The sequence below is a fragment of the Macaca nemestrina genome, chromosome 7, assembly GCF_043159975.1.
Source record: "Macaca nemestrina isolate mMacNem1 chromosome 7, mMacNem.hap1, whole genome shotgun sequence".
Taxonomy (NCBI): domain Eukaryota; kingdom Metazoa; phylum Chordata; class Mammalia; order Primates; family Cercopithecidae; genus Macaca; species Macaca nemestrina.
In genome coordinates this window covers 66,339,811-66,359,199 of record NC_092131.1, presented here as the reverse complement: position 1 = coordinate 66,359,199, position 19,389 = coordinate 66,339,811, and the positions used below count along the sequence as shown (strand labels likewise).

At 34.5% G+C, this 19,389-nt stretch overlaps 1 protein-coding gene across 17 annotated transcripts in view; it reads left to right on the top strand.

The window, feature by feature from the left end:
• Positions 1-19,389, top strand: part of LOC105481927 (leucine rich repeat and fibronectin type III domain containing 5) — a 287,305-nt gene that overhangs the window by 133,691 nt on the left and 134,225 nt on the right. For 16 of the 17 annotated variants that reach the window (XM_071100259.1, XM_071100263.1, XM_071100262.1 and 13 more), the window contains one exon: positions 12,299-12,474. The exons of the other annotated variant lie outside the window; for it this stretch is intronic. The gene's annotated coding sequence lies outside the window, so the exon portion shown is untranslated. The remainder of the gene's footprint in view (positions 1-12,298; positions 12,475-19,389) is intronic. 17 annotated transcript variants of the gene reach the window in all.

The window sequence follows — 19,389 nt, the reverse complement described above, 5'->3', positions numbered from 1 at the left end:
TCCCAGACATAGCAACTGACAGTGGAATGGTGATTGCAAGGGACTTCAGGTAGGGGATAATGGAGAGTTATTTTTTAATAGTTTTGCAAAATGAAAAAAGTTCTGGAGAAAAGTGGTAATGATGGTTGTGCAACAGTGTAAATGTACACAATACTACTAAATTGTGCACTAAAAACTATTAAGATAGTAAATTTCTTGTGTATTTTTACCCCAATATTAAAAACTCAGAAAAAAAATATATGGTTCAGTATGCATGCAGCTTAGAGTGTGAGGAATGGTGAAAATCAGATGCTTATGGGCTTTTAATGGTACACTAGAATTTCATATGTGACACGTAATTTCATTGCATTAAGGATCATCATTACAGTGTTGGCAAAATAAAAATATGGATGACTTACTCTATTTTCTGCTGCTATAACAGACTGAGTATTATATATATACACACACACACATACACACACACACACACACACATATATATATATATAGACAGAAGTTTATTTATCTTGTAGTTCTGGAGGCATGGAATTCTATAGCATGGCACCAGCACCTGGCAAGGATCACTCCATCACAGAAGGGCTGAAGGTAAAAGTGAGGACACCAGACAGAGAATAATTGGCAAGCTCATATTTTTTTATAATGAACTCATTGTTATGATAACTTGCCCACTCCCACGATAATGTCATTTAACCATTTACTAGGACAGAGCCTTCATTACCTAATCACCTGTTAAAGCCCTCCTCTCTTATTACTGTTGCAATGACAATTAAGTTTCCAACACATGAGCATTGAGAGACGTATGCAAACAGTAACAATCCAGAATATGTTGTATTGTCTTATAAAACTGTATTGTCTCATAAGATTAAATCCATTTATAACTCTATTGTATGAATGCACGTGAGAGACAGTGAAATGTTGACTTATAATAAAGCAAGAACTGAGTGCAAATAGAACCAAAGGATGTAATAGACATTGAATTCACAAACATTCATTGATTTAATGACAGATTCCATAAAAACGTGGTACATATATGCTACGAAATATTATACAGCTATAATATTCCATGGTGTATATAGAGATGACGTCTTTTGTGGGAACATGGAAGAACTGGAGGCTATTATCCTTAGCAAACTAACACAGGAACAGAAAACCAAATACTGCATGTTCTCACTTATAAGTGAGAGCAAAACGATATGACCTTCTGAACACAAAGAAGGAAACAATAGACACTGGGGTCTACTTGAGTGGGAGGAGGGAAAGAAGAAGAAAAGATCACTATTGGATATTGGGCTTAATACCTGGGTGATGAAATAATATGTATCACAAACTCCCATGACATGTGTTTACCTATGTAACAATCCTTCATATGTACCTCCAAACCTAAAATAAAAGTTAAAATAAGTTCACTAATTAGATGAAAAAAATTTCATCCTAATGTTGCAAGTTCATTATCACTAAATCAATGCCAGAATTAAGAATTGGATTACTGATGTTAGAAAACTAGCACATATTTAAATGAAATATCAAAAATGGTAACTTTTAGCTAACATCAATAGGGATACATGCACATTTTGAAGCTGTCTCTCTAACTTTCTTTTCTATATTAAAACATATTTTCTGTTTAACTTATTCATTTTGATATGATGAGATAAGTTTAAACATATATTGCCCTTAGCTCCAAAATAAACTAGAAAAATCATGTGTAAGTGATTTTACAATTTGATCCCTATAAATTATATTTCCATTTTATTTCTTAGTGTTTACATCCTGTATAATGTTAGTTTTCTTCCTTCTTCACATCATGTCTTAGATGAAATTTGTTAAGACTGAGTAACTTTTCATATATATATAATATTTATATATTATATGTATATCAACATATTATATATATAATTATATATTTTATATATATATATATATAAATAGTAGAATGGAAAGAGATTCTATAGTTTTTTACCTGCCAGCAAATATTGGCATAGATCTGTGCAAGAGAAATCATCTTTCAGCCTTGAAAATGAGAGCAAATGATAACTGTGATATCTGCTTTGTAATATTATTTCAAAGGTCACATAAAATAATGTATGTAAAGAAGCTCTGAAAATGATAAAGTACATATATGAAATGTTAAAATTTGCTTTCGTTTTATTGTGATCTCAGTTAACCCCTTATGCAAAATTATTATGGTAATGCAGATGTATTATTCCATTTTCAAACTGCTGTAAAGATGCTACCTAAGACTGGGTAATTTATAGACAAAGGAGGTTTATTTGACACAGTTTTGCATTGCTGGGGAAGCCTCAGAAAACTTACAATCCTGGAGTAAGGCAAAGGGGAAGCAGGCACCTTCTTCACAAGGTGGCAAAAGAGAGCACAGAGGGGAAACTGTCACTTATTATTATTATTATTATTATTATTATTATTATTATACTTTAAATTCTAAAGTATATGTGCACAACGTGCAGGTTTGATACATAGGTATACATGTACTAAGTTGGTTTGCTGCACCCATCAACCCGTCATCTACATTACGTATTTCTCCTAATGCTGTCCCTCCCTCAGCCCCCCACCCGCCGACAGGCCCTGGTGTGTGATGTTCCCCGCCCTGTGTCCACGTGTTCTCATTGTTCAACTCCCACTTATGAGTGAGAACATGCTACTTTTAAAACCATCAGATCTTGTGAGAGCCCCTTCACTATCTTGAGAAGAGTATAGGGGAAACTGTCCCAGTGATCAATCACCTCCCACTAGGGCCCTCCCTCAACACAGTTACAATTCAAGATGAGATTTGGGTGGGGACAAGGAGTCAAACCATTTCAGCATATAATCACTCTAAAGAAAATCAAATTATGATCTTATTAATAAAGTTTGGTGTTAATAGCATGTATGGTAAAATTCAAATGCACGTAGTTTTTGAGCTAAAAATGGAGTTACAGCTCCTGTGGTCAAGCATCAAAATCACACATTAGAACATACTGAAAAAAAAACTGAAATTATAATCTTTCCACATATGTGTATTTTTCTTTCCTCCAATGCACATGTGTATTGGCTTAAGAATGGACTTCTAGATATGTTCAAGGAGATGAGATAAATATTCCCACTTATATTTAGTTTTAAATGTTTATCACATTATAAAGTCATTGGTGATACATACAATGTATCTGTTTATCTCATCTCTTTGGAAGTCTCTCCAAGCAGATGCACACTCTGAGGATGAAGAGAAGTCAGTTTGACTTTGGGCATAGGGTTAACTTAACCCTAAGTGTCTTACTAAAGGCAGTCTCACAGGACATTAGCATTAGGCAGAATCCTTAGGGCCAATCACCTCCAAACTTAAGTCCTACACAAGAATGTCATTTTTCGTACCCATATAGAGTGAGCCTATCAGAAATCAATTCACTCACCTTCTCCATGGTGGCTCATACTAATATGGGACTATCCTAGTAGTAAATTATTAATGTAAAAGTAAAGCCCCCATGCAACTGTTATCCTTCTTTCCAAATTATGCTTTCAAATGGCATTTGAAGGTATCTTCTCCTTATCATATCTCTTTCTCAAGCTAAAATGTCCAAGGTTTTTCCAACCATTTTTTAATTGCAGTGCTTGCCAGATTTCCTTAAGTTTTTGTCTCCAGGCATGTTTCACCAGAATTCATAATGAGATACATTGTTTTCCAGATATAGCTTGATAAGGATGACATATTTCAATATGATTATTAAACTTGTTCTTCTGGATATGTCTTTTCTATTAATGAATGCTGAGATTGCAGTCCTGAAACTATTGACCATTAAGGATCATAGAGACAATTAATCCCTTATGTATATTTCATATAAACTACTTTCAAAGAAGTAACCCTCACCTATACTTTAATAGTTAAGTTTCTAAATCTAAGCCTCTTTACTTTGGCTTTACTCTATTTCATTTTGACAGTCTCAGCCCATTCATTAAACCTATGGAGACATTTTTAAATCCCAGTTTTGTGTCAGTCACAGATTGACAGATTTAACAAGTATCACTTCTTATGTCCCTTAAGTCAGTGTTAAAATGCTGAACAAGAAAATACCAAGGACAGCAGGGTTATGGTCTAATAAAATAACGTATCTGAAAATGCTTTGCAAACATTATTTTGTATTCATCTTTAGTTTTTCATTCTTCCTTCTGTCTTTTATACATGACGGTTTATAATCTGACCTTATGGAAAATTTGTCCTGTACAGCCTTCATAGTTTAACTTTCTTTCCAATGACCTCTCCATCAAAATAATTTCTAATTGCATCATTTAATTTTCAATTTTAATACATTCTCTTCTTTTTGAGTTATCTTTTCTTTTGGAAACTTTCTCCTCAAGAGGTGACTTCTTTGAATGCTTTTTACTATGTGATTTTTCTTCATTTGCAGTTAAAAATGTAATTTGTTGTACGTAGGCAAAGGTGCTAGATGCTGCAGGGCATACAATTATTCATATTATATTCCTGGACCTCAAATAGCTTACAGGCCAATAAGAAATCTAAGACATGTGGTACATCACATGATGGACCATTAGGGTGGTTCATTTTAAAGTGTAATACCTCTCACATCTAAACTGTTAGTTCTTCCCTGTCCTTGTAATGTGTTTTTAAGTCCTCCTGCCAAAAAAGGTACTTCTCGCGCTTATAGATATTTCTCACACCCATATTGCTTTTCAGAATATTTGCAGTTCTTTGAAACTCCCGTACTCCGTGTGGTCCTTAGTTTTTCTGAGTTTATTCCAAAATCTCTTTTAACCAACTATGAATCTAATTTTCAATTGCTCAATAGTTTCCCAGGACTTATGGTCTCATATTCAACCCACTGACTTTAATATATATGTTCCAGTATTTTTACAGTGACCATTATAAAGTATATTTTTTCTCTTTGTCTCTCTCTACACACACACCTACATACACACACATACACATATAGATACAGAGCACCAGAAATCAGCATTTTATTTTTATTTTTACCTAATAAAGGGAAACACAATTAGGCAAGCACAGGTAGCGACTCTGATTAACACCAGTTCAGTTGTGCACTTAGTAGCTGGTTATTTTACCATCTTACATACCTGGTAAAAAATGTAATCTCTGTGCTTTACCATAATGCCATTTATGTGGTCTGGTACCCAAAGCAAACAGTAATTCAGTACTTTCCATTGACTGATGGATTTATATTTTTTCTAGTTTTCTGTGAGACACACTGTATTTCAAATGTGGTTTAATAAGGACAAATAATTCACTGTGACAATTAAACATGTTTTACTAGATGTTCCTTTTCTAATAAGGAACATCTAGTGCTAAGATTGCAGTCCTGAAACTGTTCACACTTAAGGCTCGCCCTAAGGCAGATGATGCACTGTTATGTAGATTTTCATGCAGTCATGGCAGTAACACAGAGGGATTCCCACATATCTTATACCTGGTTTCTTCCAATGGTTACATCTTGCATAACTGTAGTACAATATCACAATCAAGAAACTGTCATTCACACAACCCACTGACCTTATCAGATTTTTATCAATTTTACATATACTTGTATTTGCTTCCATTTAGTTTTCTAAATTTTATCACATATGTAGGTATACATGAACACAGTCAAAATATGGAAAAGTTCAATTAGCATGATACATTCTGCTACATGTGTGTAGCTACAAATAATTCTCTCCCTCATCCCTAAATAAATAAATAAGCATTTATTTCTTAATTTTTAGATACAGGGTCTTACTATTTTGCATAGGCTGGTCTTGTTCTACTGGGTTCAAGCTGTCTTCCCACCTCAGCTTTCCAAAGCAGCTGTGATTACAGGCATGTGTCACTGTGCCTTGCTTCTGTTATGTCTAATTTTAAAAGAATAACATACTCATGTATTACTTGTATTATGAATATTAATAAACAAATGGAGCATGCACTTTCTCATTTGCACGTGAAAAAATTGATCTGGCTTCTACAAATTTACACATGAATCAGAACGCTAAAGAGAGGACATAATGTAATATAAATGTTTTGAAATTCTGCTGAATTGGGTTTTTAAAAATTTTGTATGTTTATAAAATGCTCAGTATTATGGTTTCTTTATGAAATAATTTCTGATTTAACATGCAAAGGAGGAGGTCTTGGAGGAAGGAAGGAATCAATGAAGGATGAGAGAGGGAGGGAGGGAAGAAGGAAAGAAGGGAATCAGGGAAGATAGAGAGAAGAAAGAGGAAACAGGGAGGGAAGGGACACAGAGGAGGGGAGAGAAAGAGGGAAGGTGAAAACTGGTAGATACAAAGGACCTAAATAAGGGGATTATATTATAGAACAAAATGGTTAGGGATCAGATGGAGATAAAACATCCAGGAATACACTAACACAGAGATTTGCTATTATCCAATAATCAGCTAAAATGATGTTAACAGTAAGCCCCAATGTCCATTTGGACTAATAAAGACTTGCCACCTCATCCTGATATGAACCTATATTTGGCCCCTCATGGAAGGAGTGGAAAGAGGTCAAAAAACAGGTCAAAGTTGAAATAGATAAAATATTGATTTACATAAAACTTTTTTTTCAGGTTGTGGTATGTGGGTACATGTGTATACACAGGTGTGTGAATGTATGTAATATATCAAATAACATTCACAGTGACACTGTGATGTACATAGTATAAACACTTAAATACTAATGGACAAAAGGTTTAAGTATAAGTTAAGAGTTACTGAAGGGACAAAGAGAGAGAGAGGGAGACAGGAGAAAGCGAGGAAGGAAAGAAAGGAGAGAGGGAGGGAGGGAAGAAATGGGGGATACAGGAAAAAGGAAAGAAGGGAGTAAGGGAATAAGGAAGGAAATATCGTATGTGGATAAAAAAATGATAATTATTCTATTGATAGACACAAATTGATATTCTGTTTTAACTGGAAAAGATCATTACCAAAGAGCTAAACTGATATACATATTAGTTTGACCATACTATCTGTCTGCTGACTTTTACCAAACCATTAAGAACAACAAGAATGTGGTGTTTTGTTTTTCCATATGGTCCAAAGAACAGAGTAGGCCTGACATTTACATTGTCAGAGCAGACCATGAGCTAGCAAATGAAATCAAAGGACCACTCTCTCATTTCACCAAGGGATGAAGATGTGCCAAAGTTGTCTTCAGGGAAAAAGAAAGTTTATAGCCCTTTGAGTTTCTGATAAATGTCAAGGAAAATTTTAGCAGTGTAATATTAAATTGTGAAATCATTATTTGAAGTATTTTTGTTATTACTTTGGATTGTTTTGATTCTATCATTTGACAAAATATTGTGGTGCAAGTAAAAGTATTTTGATAGCTCTGGGGTCTTCATCTGGGCCTGGTTTTACATTTCTTTTGTTTATTTTTCATGGAAATTTTACAACCACTGTCTAATAAACAGAAATTTTGTAATTAAATTAAAATTGTAATAATATGTTTTGGTTTTCACTGAATCAGTTATTAATTTAGCATCTCTGTTTTTGTATGTGGTGAGAATCTCATATTTTAAACTATTACTATGAAACATAGTGAATGAGTCATTTCTTTAAAAACAATGAAAAGCAAGCACAACCTCTACCCACCTTCTGTCTTCACACCCTGAAAAAAAAAAAAAAAAAAAAAAAACCTTCACCTAAGTTGTAGCTTACTGAAGTACTGAAATACAGTATCCCTTAATATTATTTTCTGTTAGTTGTTAACAAGATATTACAAGTGCAGTAATAAAATTTTTAGGTCAGCAAGATTTATGTTTTACTTAACTGCTGAACTCTTGCTATTAGAGGAAAGGAATGACTAGTTGTTTTCATTTATAATGTGACATTTACATTAAGCAATAAATGCTCTAGTAGTGTATTAATTTATTTGTCATATGATCTTGGACGTGTGCAATAATTTGTAAAAGTTTTCCTATAGCCAAGGATATGGTGCTACATTTTTTCCAATAACAAATGCATTTTCATATTCAATCATTGCCTCTAATTTAATTTTTAAAGTAGGTTTAGCAATATTAATGGTGAGGCAAGCATGTTTTAATAATAGTGTTTATATGAATTTCTGAATAATTATGCTTTAACAAACTTATTAATATGAAGTAATTTTCAATTTTTTGCTTGTGTCCCAAATTATTTTTCAAGTCATTCATTTTAATAAAATAGCAATCCCTATCTTATAACCTCAGTTTTGGAGTAGTCCCGTAAAAATAATGGCTATTTTGTGTCAATATATTATTACATAATTGTAAATAAGTAATTGAATGAACTGCAATGACATCATATGATTCAATTATTTATATATTTTAAAACAGCTGGTTTTTGCATCATGTAGGCCAAAACATTTGGCTGTTTATTTTTTAACCTTTTTTAACACAAAGTTAATGTAACTAAAGACAAATGTAGAACAACTCATTCCTTGTTTATTTTGTACTATTAGGAATTCTAGGAAGAAGTGATTGGAAATGATACCATTTGATGGATTCATAATTTTTCAAACGTTATGAATATTTAAAATGAAGGGAATATGTGAGATGATATTCTGATGTCTTCAGATATTTCAAGAGTTTTCAATAGGTCAAAACTTAGGGCAGGTTTAGGAAGATTTTCTATGGGTAACAAAATTGTTGCAATGCCTATAATGTATGACGTATTATGATTAGTACCTTCACATACATTGTATCTTCAAATAATTACAACTTTTTGTAACTGTTTTCATTTTGAAAGAGAAAAATGGGTAATGTGGTCATAGTTGTGATTTCAGCCTTGGTCTAGAAGACTTTAGAGTCCTATCTTTGTTGATTTTAAGGCTCTTACCAATGTGTATGTTCAGGCAGTTGATGAACACTTAGTAAAGATATCCTAGAGGATAAGAAAGTATCATTGGGTGCTGGAGGAGGTAATGATTCTCACTTTTAAACACATATTTTCTAATAAATTCTAGAACTTTGCCCATGTTTTCTAAGTTCTTTCTGAGTTTAGTGTTGGCACCTTATGTGGTTTGGCTTTGTCCTCACCCAAATCTCATTTTGAATTGTAGCTTCAGTAATGCCCATGTGTCGTTCCATGGGAGGGACACGGAGGGAAGGAATTGAATCATGGGGGCAGGTCCTTCCCAGGCTGTTCTGGTGATAGCAAATGAGTCTCATAAGATCTAATGATTTTATAAAGGGGAGTTCCCCTACACATGCCCTCTTGCCTGCCGCCATGTAAGACGTCCCTTTGCTCTTCCTTCATCCTCTGACATGATTGTGAGGCCTCCCCAGCCATGTGGAACTGTGAGTCTATTAAATGCTTTTCCTTTATAAATTACCCAGTGTCAGTTATGTCTTTATTAGCAGCATGAGAACAGACTAATACATCATCCACAATAATTGTTAGAGGGAGAACTATGTTTCTTGGAAATACATGTACATAAACAATAACAGTTGCTGAATTTTCTAAGATTATGCAAAGATAGTAACAACTTGGAATTAAGAAATTGACCTTAATTTTTTATAGGATGTTCCATTTCAACATAATATTAAGAAAAAAAAATCTTTGTATGATAACACTAGAAAATGTAGTATTAGAATCTCAAATCTGAACTTTCTCACTTTAGTCATTGCATTGACCAAAATATATGGGCTAAAAAAATAACACCTTACTTTAATATAGAACCCTTACTGATTTTCTGAAAATTTCACTTACATTATGAGATATAAGACATTTCATAGAGTGAGATAGCCCTAGGTGAGAGTCCTCACTTTGCTATTTATCTGTATGACCTTGCCCAAGGTTACTTGATCTTTCTCTGTCCTTGCATTTTTGTAGCACTAAAATAGAAATATGTATTGACCTCATTCGATTCTTAAGAGAATTTTTTAACACATGTTTCATGGTAGCTGGAACATAGTAAGTCTTAATAAAGGTATTATTACAAAAAAAGGAAATGCTGTTCTCATTAGTTATGTGACTATATAGACAATAAATTTTCTCTGGGAAATTAGAATTTAGGTAGGAATTTCAGCTGTTACTGTGCTTTTTATGCTAAAATGAAGACAGAGACGTACTGTTGGTCAACAGTATGTTTTAGGGGGAGTTAGGATGATATTATGAGGCCTTTATATTTTGCTACCATAATGAAATAATATAAAATGTAATTACAGAATTCAGATTTTTTTTTATACTGCACCTTTACTACAAAGAAAGAAACATGATCAGAGCTACAGGGACAATGAGGTGTTTTAACCAAAACAATTTATTTAGCAATATATTGTGCCTGTATTTACTAACATGTGTGCAGAATACATACATATGAATATATGTGCAGAATACATATATGTATATAAATACATATATTCATATAAATGTTATTTTTGTAACAATAAATCCCAGAAAGGTGTACTTTTTCAGTTAAGACACTTTAAGAACAGATTATGCTTATGGTAGATGTGCACTGCTAGAATGAATGGATTCATGCTAGAAGACAGAAATGGAATGTTCTTCAAGATGTTAAAGACACAGGGCACAGGCCGGGCGCGGTGGCTCACGCGGGTAATCTCAGCACTTTGGGAGGTCGAGACGGGCGGATCACTAGGTCAGGAGATTGAGAACATCCTGGCTAACACGGTGAAACCCCGTCTCTACTAAAAATACAAAAAAATGAGCCGGGCATGCTGGCGGGTGCCTGTAGTCCCAGCTACTCGGGAGGCTGAGGCAGGAGAATGGCATGAACCTGGGAGGCGGAGCTTGCAGTGAGCCAAGATCGCGCCACTGCACTCCAGCCTGGGCTACAGAGTGAGACTCCGTCTCAGAAAAAAAAAAAAAAAAGAAAAACAAAACAAAACAAAAAAACGGGCACAACAGAGCAAAGTATTCTGATATATGTACAAAAATTTACACATGCACACACATACATACACACACAATTTCTGAAAGAATGTTCTAAAATGTGAAATTGGTTTTCTGCGAGGAGGATATCTTACTTTGGAGGGAGATGTACTACTGGATTTCTGATATTTTTATCATGCATATATGAATGTGAAAATTAGCTTAAAATATATTCATGGAAAGAAATAAATGAAAAGGCAAACAATTGCTGTACCAACATGGTTGTCAAATAATTGATTTATATTCATATGTGTGTATGTGGTATGTCCCAGTTATTCTAAAATGCTGTGGTAAACATAAATTTCAAAAAGATACAGCATTTATTGACAGATTCAGATAAATAATTGAAATATATAAGCTATAATTTACTTTTATTTAATTGTACAATTAATCTGTGCATTGATTTTAGTATTTCTGACCATTTCAGTATTAAATTAAGCAATAGCTTAATTTTCCTTTTTAAATAAATTTCTAATTATTATCTTAAGACAATATCATCACTTCTTTAAATTTTGACTCTATAAGATCATTCATATATCTTTACAAGTGAAGGCAGCAGAAATAATTAGCTAAACTCAAGTTGCTGTTTCATCTTAGATCTGCTTTATATTATTATGCTTAGGAATTTCATTATTTCTGCCTTTCTCTTCCTCAGACAAAATAAGTCATAGTTAAAGTAAAATTACAATGCTTTTATTAATTTCAAGAACATTTTAAAAACTCAGCCTATTTCTGCATTAAAAATATCAGTGGTTGAATATCAATTGGTACTATTACATAGATCTTAAAAGAAAGAAAGTTAAACATCATGTCTCATCGAGCCAAGTTAACTATTCTTTAGAGTGACATGAAAACCTCAAAAAGAGGTAGAAATCAGTAATCTGCTGACATAAAGTTAAAATGTAAATGGCATGCCTATGTATTTCTTTCATAGACATATAGGTTGCAATAGACAGATTTTCTCTATTGAAAAAAATACGGGAAAAACAACATAAGACTATTAGCTTAATCAGGGTAGGGGTTTTTCAGGTTCATTCACTGCCATATCCTAAGTGTCATACGCCTCGTAAATAGTAGGTGATGCTTAAATATATGTTAACTTATGCAGTGTTTTAACATTAGACTGCTAGTTGAATTAATTTAAATATGATGAAATTGAACTATGCAGCTTAAGATTATTTAAATTATCCCCAGTTTTGATAAGAAAACTTATTTCAGAAAGGAAAGGAGAATGCTAATATATTTACTGAAATCACAGTATGTTGCACATTCCATTGGAAAGCTTTATTATGCAAATATATTTAAATCATATTGCATGATAGTCCTGCTGTAGTTTGAGATTGATCACCCAGTTAACAGCCACTATGTTTTTCAAGGATACTTTATAAGCATTTTTTGATACACTCTTTTTTTGTGCTTGCCTCCTTTGAAGAATCCCTGTAACCATTCAGCCAGGTGTTGAGAAGATATGTAGCAGCCGAGCACTCATCTTTTGACACCATCCTCTGAAATCAGCTTTGGAGATGCTTTCACTCTGTCCGTCTTCTGTAGCAGCCAGGCAGAGTGCTGACTCCTTCACAGCCGTGAGGAACTCTTCAGGCTCCAGAAGTAAGTTAATTGCATTCAGTTCAATCATTGTCAGTGGGTTTAAAACACTTAAGGGAGGAAAACTGAAAATCTTGCTAACTTACATACAAATTAAACCTCGTAGTATTCATCACTGATTATCTTGTTTTTTTTTTTTTTTGAGTCATATTTTTCTGGAGATGCAATGTCTTCCACTTTTTGTGTTGAAAACCTATATCCTTGTGGAATTTTCTGATTTTTTTTCCAGGATTTGTGTTTCACATGCATTATCATAATTTATACTTACAACTCTATAAGGCCTGGACAAGGAATATATTAAAATAACAATGTTTGCAAATGAATAAAAAGATTCAAAATGACCAAATATTTTATCAAATTTGCTTGGCTCATAAACTATGAAAGTGGAATACAATTTCTGGTTTTCTAAATTTTAAAAAGTAAGTGCTGTTTCCATGGCTTTGATGTTCAGTGCTGTATGAAGGGCAATGTACTGGTGCTAGAAAGAGCAGTTTTCCTGATTGGTTGGTTTATTGAATGATACGTTATCTGGGTCATTCAAGGAGAGTTTATGCCAACCTTTAAATGTACATACTAGAAAAACAGAAGAAAATGAAAATCATATATAGGAAAATGAATTGAAATCAGGGGACATGAAGAATCTGTAAAATACATAACACAATGTACTGCATACCACCACAAAACAAATTCCCAGCCATAAATTTATGTATGGGCTTTCTAACTTCTAGGTAAATCAGGTAAATGTATTAGTTAAAAGATTATTTATGACCATAGAATTTGAAAATTAAGACAATGTCTCAGGAAAAGTTCAGGTTTTCCTGGTTCATACTTATGAGCCTATTGTTTTGCCATGTTTCTAGTTTAACTTTATGTTTGAGGCAACTTTACGTTCATACTTTACGTTCATACTTATGAGCCTATTGTTTTGCCATGTTTCTAGTTTAACTTTACGTTTTTTTTCTTCTCCTAAATACTTGATGTAGACATTTCTTGTTGCTCTTGGCGACATATTTACATCTCAATGTCACTGCACAGAAAATTAATTGTAGGTGCACTTTTATATAGAGCAAAAGTTTGATATAGCTGAAACTCTCAGTGATTGGATGCTTGGCAATTAAAATTTTCTTGAAGTGAACAGGTAAGAGATATTTAATGAACCCATTTTTATTTTGCAACATATTACATGTCAATATGCAACATAAATGCATATGTTATTAGAAGAACAGAAAAACTGTAGTTAAGAATTTATATGTGAATCCTGATGTATCTGATTATATAACATTTAAAATAGGCAGCCAGTTTGTTGTTGCCAGTATGCTCAAGGTGGTGTAGAAGGACTACTTTTAAGACATACAAAAATAATATATCTAGATTACATTGAGGTTAATTGATTATAACTGTGATGGTAGTGTAAAATGATGAGTCTGAGTATGCAGATTCATTCCAAACATGATTTTCGTGTAGGTTTCTTCTTCCTATATTTTATTACCTGGTATTCCTTTTGTACATAATGTATTCATTTATTTTAGGAATTGATTTTGTTGCTTTGCTTCTTTAGCTTTCCATTAAATGAAACAATTTGAGGAATGCATTCTAAATTTTCTGTGCTTTGCATTTTCTTAAGGAGACAGAGGACACTGTCCAAGCCTGAGGTGACTGTGAAAATGTAAAAATTGTTTGTTTCTTTATGACAACCCCACAAGAAACTCCAGAGATTTTATCTGCCCAAACAATTAGTTAATTAATAATTTTTTTGTGTGTTGTTTTCCACGGGCAAGGCTTTTTCTAGATAAAAGCATTTACTTTACGAAAGCCGTTAGCAAAGGAACTGTATTTACTGACAGATTCTCTAGTGTAAATCCCAAAACGAAGTAAATTCAAACACATTTTCATTTACTAATTGCTAAAATCAAGGCCAAAGGATTTTCTTAATTAACGTGGAAATAAAAGGCTAACCAGAAATAATTTATATATTGAAAAAGACTCTTCCAAGTTAATGCTTGATTCATTTTTTTTTTAAATTAGCAGTCCATTTGTGTGTAGAAGTAGTACCTCATGTTCTCTATTTTTTCTTTGGAGTAACATTAGGTTAAAGTCTTGCATGAAACTGATCACTCTGAAAAAAATAAATAAATAAAACGGAAAGTAAACACATTCCTAATTAGGGTTGTCCAACTTCAAATAGTTCATTGAAAATTCATAGGACATCCATTAAAATCCCTTTAAAAATAAATGGAATACCAGGAACTTTCTTAGAGTGAAACAGTGAATGGAGTAGTAGTAGTAGAATAATGATGCAATGGAATATCCACTTGTGATTAAGGAGGACAGCTGAGGTGGTAATTGTTGCTATTATGATTATTTTTCTCACTCTGGCATTTCCAATTGGCCTTGGATAGTAGAAGAGTACTTTTGTCTGTTTCTCTATTCGTTCTCACTTGACAACAGTATTGATGAAATTAAACAATGAATGATGTCTTAACAGCAAATGTGCCTGTAGGCACATGCTTTTGAAAACACATAAGTATGTATGTGTGTGTATTTATGTGCATGTGTGTGTATGTATATATGTATATATGTGTGTATATATGTAAAGATAATTTACTATACCCATAATGATAATAATCATTTTACAAAGCTAATATTCCTTTTAACTATTAAGGTATCCTTAGTGGCATTAAATATACAATATTTAAGGGGTGCTTTATTTTTCTGAAATGAACTCCCTTATATTTAAAGTGTATACATTATCACCTTTTATGACATTATTTGAAAGTGACTTAACCAGCTATCATAATAATGGGCAACATATTATCATTTGACAATTTGTAGTACTCTTTACTAAACATTAATTTATTTGCTATGTATACCATTTCTATGAGTACATTTTTCATTTGTCTGTTTCTTCAACCATGTGTTAGTCCATTTTTGCATCATTATAAGGAAATACCCAAGGCTGGGTAATTTAGAAAGAAAAGAGATTTAACTGGCTTATGCTTCTGCTGGCTGTATGGGAAGCATGGTGCCAACATCTGCTTCTGGTGAGCCCCTGAGGAAGGTAATCATTAAGACAGAAGGCAAAGGGGGAGCAGGCACATGACATGGAGAGAGTGGGAGCAGGAGAGAAAGTGGGAAGTGCTACACTCTTTTTAACAACCAGATCTCACATGAACTAACTGACCAGGAATTTACTCATCACCAAGGAGCCATTCATGAGGTATCTACCCCCATGCTCTAATACTTCTCACTAGGCCTCACCTCCCATATCGGTGATTACATTGTAACAAGAGATTTGGAGGGGATAATCATCCAAACCTTGTCATTCCATCCCTGGCCCCCCCAAATCACATGTTCTTCTCAGATTGCAAAAGACAATCATCACTTGCCAACAAGCCCCAAGAGTTTTTAGTCATTCCAACATTAAGTCTAAAGTCCTAAGTCTCATCTGAGACTCATCTCCTTCCACCTATAAGCCTGTAAAATCAAAATGAGTTATTTAGTCCCAAAATACAATGATGCTACTGGCAATAGCTAAGCTTTACCAGTCCAAAAGGGGAGAAATTGGCAAAAAGAAAGGGGCAATAGACCCCATACAACTCTGAAACCCAGCAGGGCAGGCATTAAATCTTAAAGCTCCAACATAATCCTTGACTTCAGTTTCCACATCATGTTGTGAGGGATGGGTTCCCAAGGACTTGGGTAGCCCTGTGCCTGTGGCTTTGTAGGACACAGCTCACATACCTGCTCTCACAGGTTGCAGTTGTATGCTTATGATTTTTCTGGGCAGAGGGCTTAAGCTACCAGTGAATCTACCACTCTGGGATCTGGAGGACAGTGGTTTCTTTCCAACATCTCCACTAGGTGGTGTCCTGGTGGAGACGCTGTATGGGGGCTCCAACTCCATAATTTCCCCTCAGCTTGCCCCCGTAGTTTCTCTGTGAGGAGCTCCACTCCTGTGGCAAGCTTCTGCTTGGGCACCCAGGCTTTCCTATATATCCTCTGAAATCTAGGTGGTAGCCACCAAGCCCCCTTCACTCTTGCAGACTTAACACCATGTGGAAACCACCAAGGCTTATGGCTTGTGCCTTCTGGAGCTGTGGCTTGAGCTGTACTTGGTCCCCTTTGAGCTATGACATAGCTGGAGTATATGGGGAGCAATATCTCAAGGCTGCTCAGGGCAGTGGGGCCCTAGGCGTGGCCCCTGAAATCATTCTATTCTCCTGGGCCTCTGGTAATAGATATCCTTGCCCAGAGGCCCAGGAGAAAAGAATGGTTTCTTGGAGCAGGCCCAGTCTTGAAAATCTCTGAAATGCCTTCAAGGCATTTTTCCCATTGTCTTGGATATTAGCGCATGGCTTCCTTCTGGTCATGCACGCCTCTCTAGCATATGGTCGCTTCATCGGTTGTTGATATTATTTCTCTGTCACTTGCCCAGTTTGCAAATTTTCCAAACCTTTGTCCTCTGCTTCCCTTTAAAATATAAGTTCCAACTGTAAATCATTTCTTTGCTCCTGTATATAATTCAGGCTATTAGAAGGAGCCATGTCACTTCTTGAACATTCTGCTGCTTAGAAATTGTTTCTACCAGATATCCTAAGTCATCACTCTTAATTATCAACTTTCACAGATCCCTAGGACCTGGATGCAATCCAGCGGAGTTATTTGCTAGGGTGTAACAAGGAGGACCTTTACTTTATTTCCCAGTAACTTCCTCATTTCCATCAGAGACCTTGTCAGTGTGGTCTTCACCATCCATATCTCTGTCAGCATTTTGGTCAAAACCATTTAACGGTCTCTAAGAATTCTAAACTTTCCCTCATCTTTCTGTCTTTGGAGATCTCCAAAATCTCCCAAGCCCTGCCTGATACCCAGTTCCAAAGCCACTTTCACATTTTCAGTTATCTTTATAGCAACACCCCACTACTTAATACCAATTATCTGTGTGTGTTCATTTTTGTATCACTATAAAGAAATGTCTCGGGCTAGAAAATTTATAAAGAAAAAAGGATTAATTGACTCATGATTCTTTAGGCTGTAGGAAGTATGGTGTCAGCATCTCATTTTGGTGAGGGCCTCAGGAAGCTTACTGTCATGGCAGAAGGCAAAGCAGGACCCAGCAGGTCACATGATGATAGTGGGAACAAGAGAGCAAGGGGGGAGATGCCACATCTTTTTAAACAACCAGATCTTGCATGAACTAACTGAGAACTCACTCATCACCAAGGAGATAGCACTAAGTCATTCGTGAGAAATCCACCCTCATGATCCAAACACCTCCCACTAGGCTTCACCTCCAACACTGGGGATTATGTTGCAACATAAGTTTGAAAGGAGACAAACATCCAAACCATATCAAATCTGATAGATATTTTTTCATGTTTAATGTATTTAGGTTTATGCTTCACTGCCTAAAATCATCCCATAAAATATGATCCTCAAAAATATACAGATACAAAAGAAAGATCATCAATAGGACAAAAGCAATATGCTACCTATGAATGCTTATCTGGTTATATGAATTGAGTTCAATTAGTTTCAATGATATCAAAAGTTAGAGCAAATTAGACTTGTTACGTTATGCAGTATTCACTTTACAAAGAAGAAAGAATAAAAAATCTTCAAATAATAAAAAGTTCTTCATAATGGCTCTCACAAATTTATGTAGCATAGACCTTGCTAGTCAATTCCAAATCCATGTATCTAATTACCTACATTTCTTAGATTTAACTTGTGGAAAACTAACCTCTTGATTATCTTGCCACATACATTCTTCTGGTGTTCTTGAGTTCAGTGTATGGCTCACTCTATACTAGTAAAGTTCTGAATCATTTTGTCATCTTTCCCAATCTTTCACTCCACAAAAAAAAAAAAAAAAAAAAAAAAAAAAAAAAAAAAAATCATCACCTAATCTGGTCAGTTTTACCTACAAAGAAAATTCTAAAATTCATCTACTTTTCCCTATTTTTACTATCATTATCCTAATCTTTACTACTATGATTTCTCCTGTAGACTACCCAAAGAGCCTCCAAAATTATCTGCCATACCCAGTGATGTATCTATTTTGCTTGTTCTCCATATGCAGAGAGAGCTTACAAAACACAAAACTGAGATGTTGTGACCTCAATAAAGACTGTTATACTTAGACTAAAGACAAAGTTATTTAACATGGCTTACAATGTTATCCATGGTTTAGCATTTTTCTAAATGGCCCCAAGTTGTCCCCCACCATGCACTTCTTCTTGCATTTAAGGCACAAAGACCTTCTTGTTCTTGTTCACATCATGTCACCACCCACCGTGGTCTTTGCACCTGACTGTTCCCCCCCGAGAGACTCACTTTTTTTTGCCTGCATCTCATTCAGTAGTCACTTTCTGAAGGAAGCTTTTCTTGGTCAGCCAAACCAAATTTGCTCTTTCTATTATTTAATCTCATAGCATCATATACCTATATTTCATTATAATTTTATGTTTTTTCCTTCAGTTGTCTGATGAATATTGTCCTCTCCTCCAGAATGTAAGCACTGCAAGGTCAGAGTCTACATCAATTTTGCTCAACATTAAAATGCCTTTTTTAAAAATTATTTTTGCATATAATCACAGGCATAGAGAATTTTTCTGTTTTTCTTTGTCTCTCTCTCTCTCTCTCTCTCTCTCTCTCTCTCTGTCTCTTTCTCTTTCTCTCTCTCTCCAGATTTATATGACTGACATTTTTGTCTAAAAAATAATTACAGACTTGTTGGCAAGGTAAGGCCTACGGAAATAACTACCATATGATAAATAGTGAGGAAAAGCTACAAATAGTCATGTGAGTTCAGTGGAAAAGGAGATTACTTCCTGAGATAATGCAAATATACTTGTTAGAAGTAGAAATGTTCTGGCCCTCAGAGATAGGCTTCAGCATTAAACTGTTGTAGTTAAT